The sequence below is a fragment of the Benincasa hispida genome, chromosome 1, assembly GCF_027475165.1.
Source record: "Benincasa hispida cultivar pf3 chromosome 1, pf3_genome.v1.1, whole genome shotgun sequence".
NCBI lineage: Eukaryota > Viridiplantae > Streptophyta > Magnoliopsida > Cucurbitales > Cucurbitaceae > Benincasa > Benincasa hispida.
Window position 1 is genome coordinate 56809183 of NC_143478.1, and position 9386 is coordinate 56818568.

The window sequence follows — 9386 nt, forward strand, 5'->3', positions numbered from 1 at the left end:
CCGTTTTCATAAACATCTATCAACCCACTCATTTAACCTTGCTTGGTGTCATATTAAGGTGAGTTTGATTGGAATGGAAGAATTTGATAAATACAAAGTTTTATTTGAGAAATATGGGCATGCAAAATCTGAAAATTTGATGACGAAATTGGTTCTTCAAAATTTCTCACCAAAAAGAACACTCCAATCAAATGATTCCCTTCATTTTATTTTCATTTTGGATCCCACAATCTAATATAAGGGTAAAAGATAGTAGCAAAGACACTTGTGGTGATCTACAAGCGATTGGAGAGGAGAATCAAGCTAGAGATTGGAGCTTTGAAGAGGTTCTTCAGAGGTAGTGAGCTTTGAAACCCTACTTTTATGTTAGTGACCTTGCATGCTTACTTGCTAAAATTGATGTAGTTAGAGTGCTTAAGATCCTGAATTCTTTTGCTTGTCGAATGTCAACACCAACAATTGGTATCTGAGCATGATTTAAGCACTCAATTTACGTTAATTTTAGCTTGGCAGGTGTTTTTTCATAAGTTGTATGAAATGGGTACTGATATAGATATTTTCAGTTTTGGCATTAGATTTCTCTTCAAGTATGTTGATATTGTTGTAATTGACTATTTGTTTATGGGCCTTAATGTGTGATTACGAGCCTATAAATCTATTAGAGTCAATAGAGTTGCAATTAGATTGTAATTGGAAGAAGAAGCAAGCTTGTTTAGTAGCTAAAAGTAGCATTTTGCGATTGCCCTCGTAGTGTTGCAACGCTGCTCATAAAGCATTGCAACGTTGTTCATTAGCAAGCCCACATCAGGTGCGCGCGAAAGTCAGCAGTCCATGTCTGTACTCGTTCACTTATTATTGGTCCAATTCAACCTATTTACTTCATTGGAGGTCGGGTTCAGCCCCTATGTAGCTTGGAGATCCAGTTTGAGGGTTTTGGAACTGGTTCGGGGTGGTTTAGCAGCGGTCCAGACTAGTTATAATTGTTCTTGTAGTACTTACCTTGTTTTCTTACTTAGAATGTCAAAACTAGTCCATATCAGTGTATGTTTAGTTATTTATGCATTTGATATATGTTATAATTAAATTAAATCTTGTATGTACATAAAGTATGTCATGTATATTTAAAATCTCACCTAGGAAGCATGTATCATGCATTGAAAGTATGTTATAATTTATTATAATAAATAGTATGCATGATTTAGGGTCTCATGTGTTTATTATAATTTGTTATATTAAATTGTGACATGTTTGATCAATGTTATGGATTGGATGCATGCCCATATTTTATAAATTGTTATAAAATGGATTAGACATTTAAAATCTATAACAAAGATAAGATGCATGCTCACCTAGGGTAAACAAATAACGACTTATTTAAAATACTTAAAATTGACGGAACTCTTATCAAAGAGCACCTCTGAGCGGAAGCAAGATCGTTTCAAACTCATTGTGACAGAAATACCGCATTTACAATCAAACATAAAAGTTATGCATTTAACAACAAATTTCGGCATGCTTTGAACTTTAAACAACAAAGGAGCGAGATACATACCAGTTGAAGAACTCTTCTTCACTTTAAATCTCGCTCTCGTCAATGGATTGCACCTCTCCCTGTCGCTGTGCAAACCAAGCCAATCGTCCACTAAATCTCGCTGTCGTCTACCCCAAACGGACTCCTCACGAACAAGGCAACAATGGAGGACACAACCACTCGAAAACCTTAGTATTCTTGTAGTGAGAATCTAGGAGGTGTGGGCTCTGTTGGATTTGGTAGAGGGAAAGAGGAAGAAACGATCGTTTACCAAGACCAAGAAAGTGGGAGAAATCAAAAGTCATCGTATAGACGACTGCTTGATCGTTTAGTAAAAAGTGCACGATCGTGTAGTAAACTGGGGCTGATCCTATAGACGATTGTTTAGTAAAACGCTCGGGCGCGCGATCGCTTAGAAAAAGCTAGACGATCGTTTAGGAAATGCAAGCATGTACACGATCGTTTAGTTAACTTTGAGCTGTCATGTATGCTCTCAGTTTGTTAGGCGATGGGCAGTGTACTCAATCGGTGAGCGAATATCTGATTACTTGCAAAATGAAAACCATTTTCATTTTATCCTTCAGTTATGAAAACTAAATGCAACCTCCCACTATCTCATTCGGTTACGGAGAAAAACCGCCAATAATTATCCCATAATTGTTTAATTAAAAATAAATAAATATAATCATATTCTATTTATAACGAAATAATCTCAATTTGATGACAAATCCGGTCCTCTTGGTTTTACCTATGGTTTAATATCACATCACATGTAACATATGAATCGTAGTCCTTTTTCTCCTCCACTAGATATAAATCATACTTATATCATTTTCCTTCAATTAATATATCTCATACATCATGTCAACCATATCATATATAATTGATCAGTTCAATCATATCATATATAATCGAACTCCCTCTTGTGAATTTAAACACTTCAAACTAACCCAAAAATTGATTCTCAACTTGAATCCATTGAGCTACCAAGGGGACCTTATGGACCTTTGGCTCGAAACTCCAATGGTAATTGAATAGCTGACTAAACTCTTTAGCCATGAGATCCACTACCTATTAACTGTCAGGCATTCCACTAAAGACCAACAACTGCACTCTTCTCACCATAGATATATTTCTGTGTCCATCGGATATAATCAATCAACAGAATGATAACCTTTCACAGATGCTCGTAAGTACAGTTGGGCCAATTTGTCGTTTTGCCCTTGTAATTACATCTAACTTCTTACTTACCACTGATCCCTCTAATGAACAATATAACATAGTCCTAATATGTGTGGACACCTCTCGGACCATGAGAAGGTGTGTGGCGTCACATCGTTCAAGTCCGAGAATCAGCCCTTAAGGGAGTAATCTATCTACTTACCTCTGCTTCGGGGAAGGAGTAAATTCAATCTTGTGTAGTTGAGTTCCCAGCTCCCAAATCAGACGAATCTCCAAAGTGGTAGGTTTGAGTCGGCGATCTGGTCACTCGCACCCATGCAAATCAAAAGACCGCCCTCAAAGGCAGGAGTTCCCAACTCACTCAGGATTGAGATTATGTTACCTATGGTCATCCTAGTGAAGTGAAGTCACTGTCATGAACAACGTTATATAACGAGAATATAACATTTCGTGGTCCGGTCTTATACAAACTCCTTTGTATAGGACGCTCCGCTCGCATGTCTCCACATGAATGATCAGGATCAGACCATCTTTAGCAAGTCACGACACTTGTAACTATTCTACAAAGCGGGCCGCATCCATAGTGTTACCAAGATAAGGTTTCCCTCCTATATCCATATACTATAGACCATTTTTGTTATCACTTAAGACATGATTCATCTGTATGTCTCCACATAACCAGGGATCTTAGTTTATTGGTTTGTGATAAAGCAAATAAAACATCCAATGTTCCATAGACAACAGTGAAGAAAATATCATATATTATTACATCACAAGTATTTGTTCAATACAGTGTTTACAAACTACATGACCCAACGAGAGTTTAAGGCATCATCCCCAACAAAAGTATGTCATTATTTTTGTAAAACTTTGGTTACAAACTCACCCGAGCTAAAATCCTGCCTAAGGCTGAACGTACTTAAGTTGACAGTTTACGGAAAACCTGCTACCTGGGGATTTTAACCATTTTTTGAGCGTTGTTAACCTGATTTTATGAGGATGCGTGAGCCATGTGAGGTAATAAACTGGTTTATCACTTATACATCATAGTTTAAACACAAATATAAACGTTATACTTGGCAACCATCATAGATTAAACCATGAAACTACACAAAAATGTGCAAACAAATATCCATATTTTTCAGTATGAGCGAATTTAAATAAATACACATGTAGTTCAACGATTTGAATATCCTTTCAAACCATGAAATCATTTGTGCAATAGAATTAATACATATCTATTGATTGTTATATGGATAATTTCACCAAAAATATGAGAAAATATATAACCTTGTAAATATTAGCAATCTGAGCTTGAAGACTTCAAGTTGTCTCTTTAAAACAATTTTACTCACTCTAGTGCTTGGGTTTCTTGAGTAATTGTTTTCTAGGATAGAACAACGCCTCATTCACAAGATCCAATGAACTATACTTTGTGGAAATAAACTGATCTTGAACCATTTTTTTTAAAGGGAGAAATATTTTTATGAGAGAAAAGTAATGGTGAAAAAACTTCTTTTTTGCAATGTGAAGAAGAGGCATATTTATAGACTATTTGTGATCATTCAAATAGTCACGTCTTTTCTTCAAGTTAGTTAATTACGAGAAGACATGTTCATTTATGAAATGATATAGCTCTACACAAATGGTCACTACCATTTATTCCAATATAACTTGGCCTTTGAATTTTATACTCATCACTTAGTCTTCAAAACTTGGTGTATCTTGTATTGTATCTACTCACATTGGAGAAATTGTTTTTATGTATTAGACATAACCAAATGTGTCATGTAAGGAATTACAAAATTTCAATTATGAAATGAAACTTATGATAATATAATTTTCTTGATATTTTATTATATATATCTCGAGTATGTTGTGTAGCTATCATTTAGGTTTTGTTAAAATATCCAATCATTTTACCTGATATTTGATGAGTATTAGTGAAATAGCTTTAGCACCGCCATTAATAATAAAAACTGGCTAATAATGGTCATTATGACATTTGGTATTATATAATTAACCAGAAAAGGATATAAAAACTTTTAATAACATAAAGAAAAAAGCAATAGAAAATCTCATAATATTGCATAAAAAAGAATTATAGAAACTTATAATAGCTTCAAAAACATGCTATTACAAACCTTATAATAGCACCTTTTATTAGCTATAGAAATTTATTATAGCTTTAATAAGTAACACGATTATATATTTACATGGCAAGGTAAATATGCTATATTTGTAAGGTTTTTAATAGCATTCGATATACCCAATAAAAAAATGTTATAAAAAATTCTAGACTTTTAATACATCTTCGGAAAAGACTATAAAAGATTTACTACAATATTGTTGATGAGTGAAACAGAAACTTAGTCATGAAAGTAAATCGACACAAGTCATGTTTGAAGCTTAAATGGATGAAATTGAAAGTTTAATATTAAAATCAATATAGTTTGAGATTTAAATTCCTTAAATTCAATATTTAGATCAAAATTGATACAACAATACAAGTATGAGGTAAAAATATTTTTTTTCCCTAAAACAAACACAGGAAAGCAATTTATTATTCTTATTATTATTTTTCGCAATATAAAAAAGCAAATGGAATGAATTAAACACACAAAACTAATTATAAATATTAAATTCTCAAACTTACAATTACAATTTTATTTTATCTTTTTTGTACATTAGATATTTGAAAATTCGTCCCACATACTTGTTGATGGTCATTACATATTTATACTAATTCAGCTAAATTCATTTTGAGGATTTAATTTGATCGGACGTTAACCATAACTAATTGGGGTTGGTGGGTCCAATTTGCCTAAGTGATTAAATCAGAGATGGTGACATTTTTGGTCAATCAAAGTCTTACAATGACAAGAAATTAAAATAATAAAATTATCATCAACTGACAACTTGTCGCATAGGCAATTCTTTGGTCGAAGAAGACGAAAGAAATACTGTACTAAAAGAAAAAAAAATCAAAACATGGTTCTCTCTGTCTCAAGCATTAAAAACTATAATGCTTAAGAGAATGACATGTACACCTTTTTCTCCATCTTCTTCCCCACCTCCTTAACTCACATTTATGATTTACAGTTCTGCTGCCCGCACTTGTCTTACTGTTTCTGTTCTTAAACCTTTTTTCAATTCCTATCTCCAAAATAATAATCTTCTTTCATTAACGATAATCTGTATCTCCTCCAATGGCGGACTGTATAACCAACCAAGTTTCTGCAACTACAACTCTCCTTTTAGCTCTTTTCTACCTCCAGTTTGTCTTCCTCCTCGGTGCCGGTGACTCCTTGCCGTCGTACCAACCCATCGACAATATAGCCCTTGATTGTGGTTCCAATGACAACTCATCTAACTATAGAGAAAACAGCATATGGGTCGGCGACATCGACTCAAAATTCTTCCTTTCCGATCCCCAACAAACCGACACATCGGTGACTTTAGAGGCAGATATGCAGTCCACTTCAGCCCCCGCAGTCCCTTACACAACAGCTCGCCTTTCACGCTCCCAATTCACCTACTCTTTCCCGGTAAGTCCCGGCCAGAAATTCCTTCGTCTTTATTTCTACTCTGCTCATTACCAAAACTTCAACCGCTCCAACGCTGTCTTCTCTGTTAGAGCTGGTCTCTTCACTCTCCTTCGTGATTTCAACGCTTCTGTTAATGCTGACGCTTCTGGTCAGAATGATATTTTTCGAGAATTTTGTGTGTATGTGGATGGAAATTATCAGAAATTAAACCTTACATTTACACCCACAGATCAAGACTCGTATGCTTTTATTAGTGGGATTGAGATTGTATCCATGCCCTCTAATCTTTATTATACACCATTAGAGTTGAACGACGAAAGCGGTCGGGGATTGAGGCTGATCGGCCAAAATAATAAGTTCTTCCCGATTGAAAACTACACATCTCTTGAGATGGTATACCGAATTAATATTGGTGGAAAGTTCATCACCCCTGCTGAAGACACTGGAATGTTTCGGACTTGGTCACAGGAGGGAAATTTTTTGAATCAGTATCCGATGAACTTCTATGATGCTCGACCTGCTAACAATGATATCCAACTTAATTACAGTAGTAAAATTCCACCTTACACTGCGCCAGAAAACTTGTATCGAACTGCTCGAACAATGGGACCGAATGCTACTGAGAATAAGAGATATAACCTGACATGGGAATACCCTGTTGATCCTGGGTTCTTTTACATGATTCGTCTTCATTTTTGCGAGTTTGAGAAGGAAATTGACGCTGTAGGAGATAGAGTGTTCTTGATTTATATAAGAGACACGATAGCTGAGCAATCCGCTGATGTGTTCCGTTGGGCTGGAGGAAAAGGGATTCCATATCGTAGAGATTACGTTGTGCTTGTGTCGAAAAATGGCCAAAAGAAAGTGAATCTCTCTGTTATGCTCCAAGCAAATCCAGATGACTTTAGGACTAGATTCACCAACGTGATCTTGAATGGAGTCGAAATCTTCAAATTAAACAATTCGGATGGAAACCTTGCTGGCCAAAATCCTGACTCAACTGCCACTACCCACACCCAATTTCTTCCACCGCCCATCTCACGATCAAAGCATAATTCGATTAGTAGAATGGAGGCAATTGTAATACTTGTCGTGGTTGGAGGTGTGGTTGTGATGATATTGGCTCTGGGTTTGTTTGTTTTTCGGCGACGTAGAACGTTTATGGATCAAAGCTCTAGCGACGGAACTTCGTGGTGGGCTCTTTACTCCTTATCAACGAACAAATCTAGTAAGTCTCGCAATTCAAATCTCCCCTCTGATTTATGTCGTTACTTCTCATTGGCGGAGATTAGAGCAGCCACCAAAAATTTCGACGACATTTTCATCATTGGCGTTGGCGGATTTGGTAACGTCTACAAAGGTTATGTTGACGATGGAACCACTCAAGTGGCAATTAAACGGTTGAAACCAGGTTCCAAACAAGGAGCACACGAGTTCAAGACAGAGATTGAGATGCTCTCACAACTTCGCCATCTCCATCTTGTTTCCCTAATTGGATATTGTAACGATGGAAATGAAATGATTCTAGTATATGATTACATGTCTCATGGAACCCTTCGTAATCACCTTTACGGTGATGATGATGTGTTACCTCTCCCATGGAAGCAACGCCTCCAAGTCTGTATTGGAGCTGCAAAAGGATTACACTACCTCCACACTGGGGCGAAACACACCATCATCCACCGTGACGTCAAAACCACTAATATTTTACTAGACGAGAAATGGGTCGCGAAGGTTTCTGATTTTGGGTTGTCAAAAGTCGGGCCAGCAGACATGTCTAAAGCACACATTAGCACAGTAGTTAAAGGTAGCTTTGGTTACCTAGACCCAGAGTACTACCGCCGACAACGATTGACTGAAAAATCAGACGTATATTCATTTGGAGTAGTTCTCTGTGAAGTGTTGTGCGCTCGTCCACCATTGATGCGGTTGGCGGACAAGAAGCAAGTGTACCTAGCAGAGTGGGTCCGACAATGCAACCGTGACAACATGATCGCTCAAATCATCGACCCAAACATCAAGAACGAAATCTCACCGGAGTGCTTGAGGAAGTTCATAGAGATCACAGTGAGGTGCATCCAAGACGACGGAATAAATCGACCGTCGATGAATGACGTGGTGTGGGGATTGGAGTTTGCTGTTCAATTACAAGAGGCGTCGAAGAAGAAAGGAGTTCAAGATGATGTGGAAGGCGGTGGCGATGACGATGACAAGAGGGAGGGTGGGGAAGAAGATTGGTTGATGGAGGAGTCATTATTCAGTAGTACCAATGATCGAAATCATAGGTTGGAGTCTGGCATAAGCAGTGATGTGACGACAAACAATAGTGATGATTCCAGTTATGTGTATAATAAAGGAATGTCCGGTACTATTTTCTCTGAGATTAAGGACCCTGCCGGGAGATGAAGTACTTATATATATACGGTGGAAGAAGATTATGAGAATGGTTGTTATTTATAAATCTTTTATATCTTCTAATTCATTTAAGATTGAAGAGTTCTCAAATTTGTAGCCTCTCCACTTACATAAATTTTGTATTAATTATTTCTAACTGAATGGTTGGATTACCTCACCCCAATGTTGCCCAAAACAAATATAGTAAAATATCATAATCTTATCTCGATATATTAAGTTAAACTAATAATATATCACAATATATCGCAAATAGACAGTAAAATTTTGTTACATCATGTGAATATTTTATTTCATTTTGTTATATTTGTCCATTAGAACTTGTGGTGCAGTGAAATTAATAAAATGTTTTGGGGTTACGTTGTCCCAAAAAAAAAAAAAATGGTGTTAGGTATGTAAATCAAAAGTAAAATATTGAAGGTAATTCAAATATACAAAATGCCTCTACTTTTTATTTATTTATTTATTTTTTATTTTTTTTTAATTATTATTATTATTATTATTATTGGAGATCAAATCAATTAGGTGGTGTTTGGATTCCAAGTTGGATTAGGTTGGGTAGGTAAAAATAACCCACCTATCGTTTGATTCACCAATTATTAAAAAGGTTTATTACTTCTTCGCGTTAACTCACATTTCTCACATCGTTATTCACATCAACTCTCCTAATTACTCTCCTCCTATAATAATTATCAATTCAACTCAACTTAATC

The 9386-nt window shown here is 36.0% G+C and overlaps 1 pseudogene across 1 annotated transcript; it reads left to right on the plus strand.

Moving 5' to 3' along the window:
• Positions 1–5597: 5597 nt before the first annotated feature.
• LOC120085975 (receptor-like protein kinase FERONIA pseudogene) lies at positions 5598–8833 on the plus strand (annotated as a pseudogene). Its single transcript, XR_016526794.1, has one exon. The product of XR_016526794.1 is annotated as a receptor-like protein kinase FERONIA pseudogene (transcript).
• Positions 8834–9386: the final 553 nt, after the last annotated feature.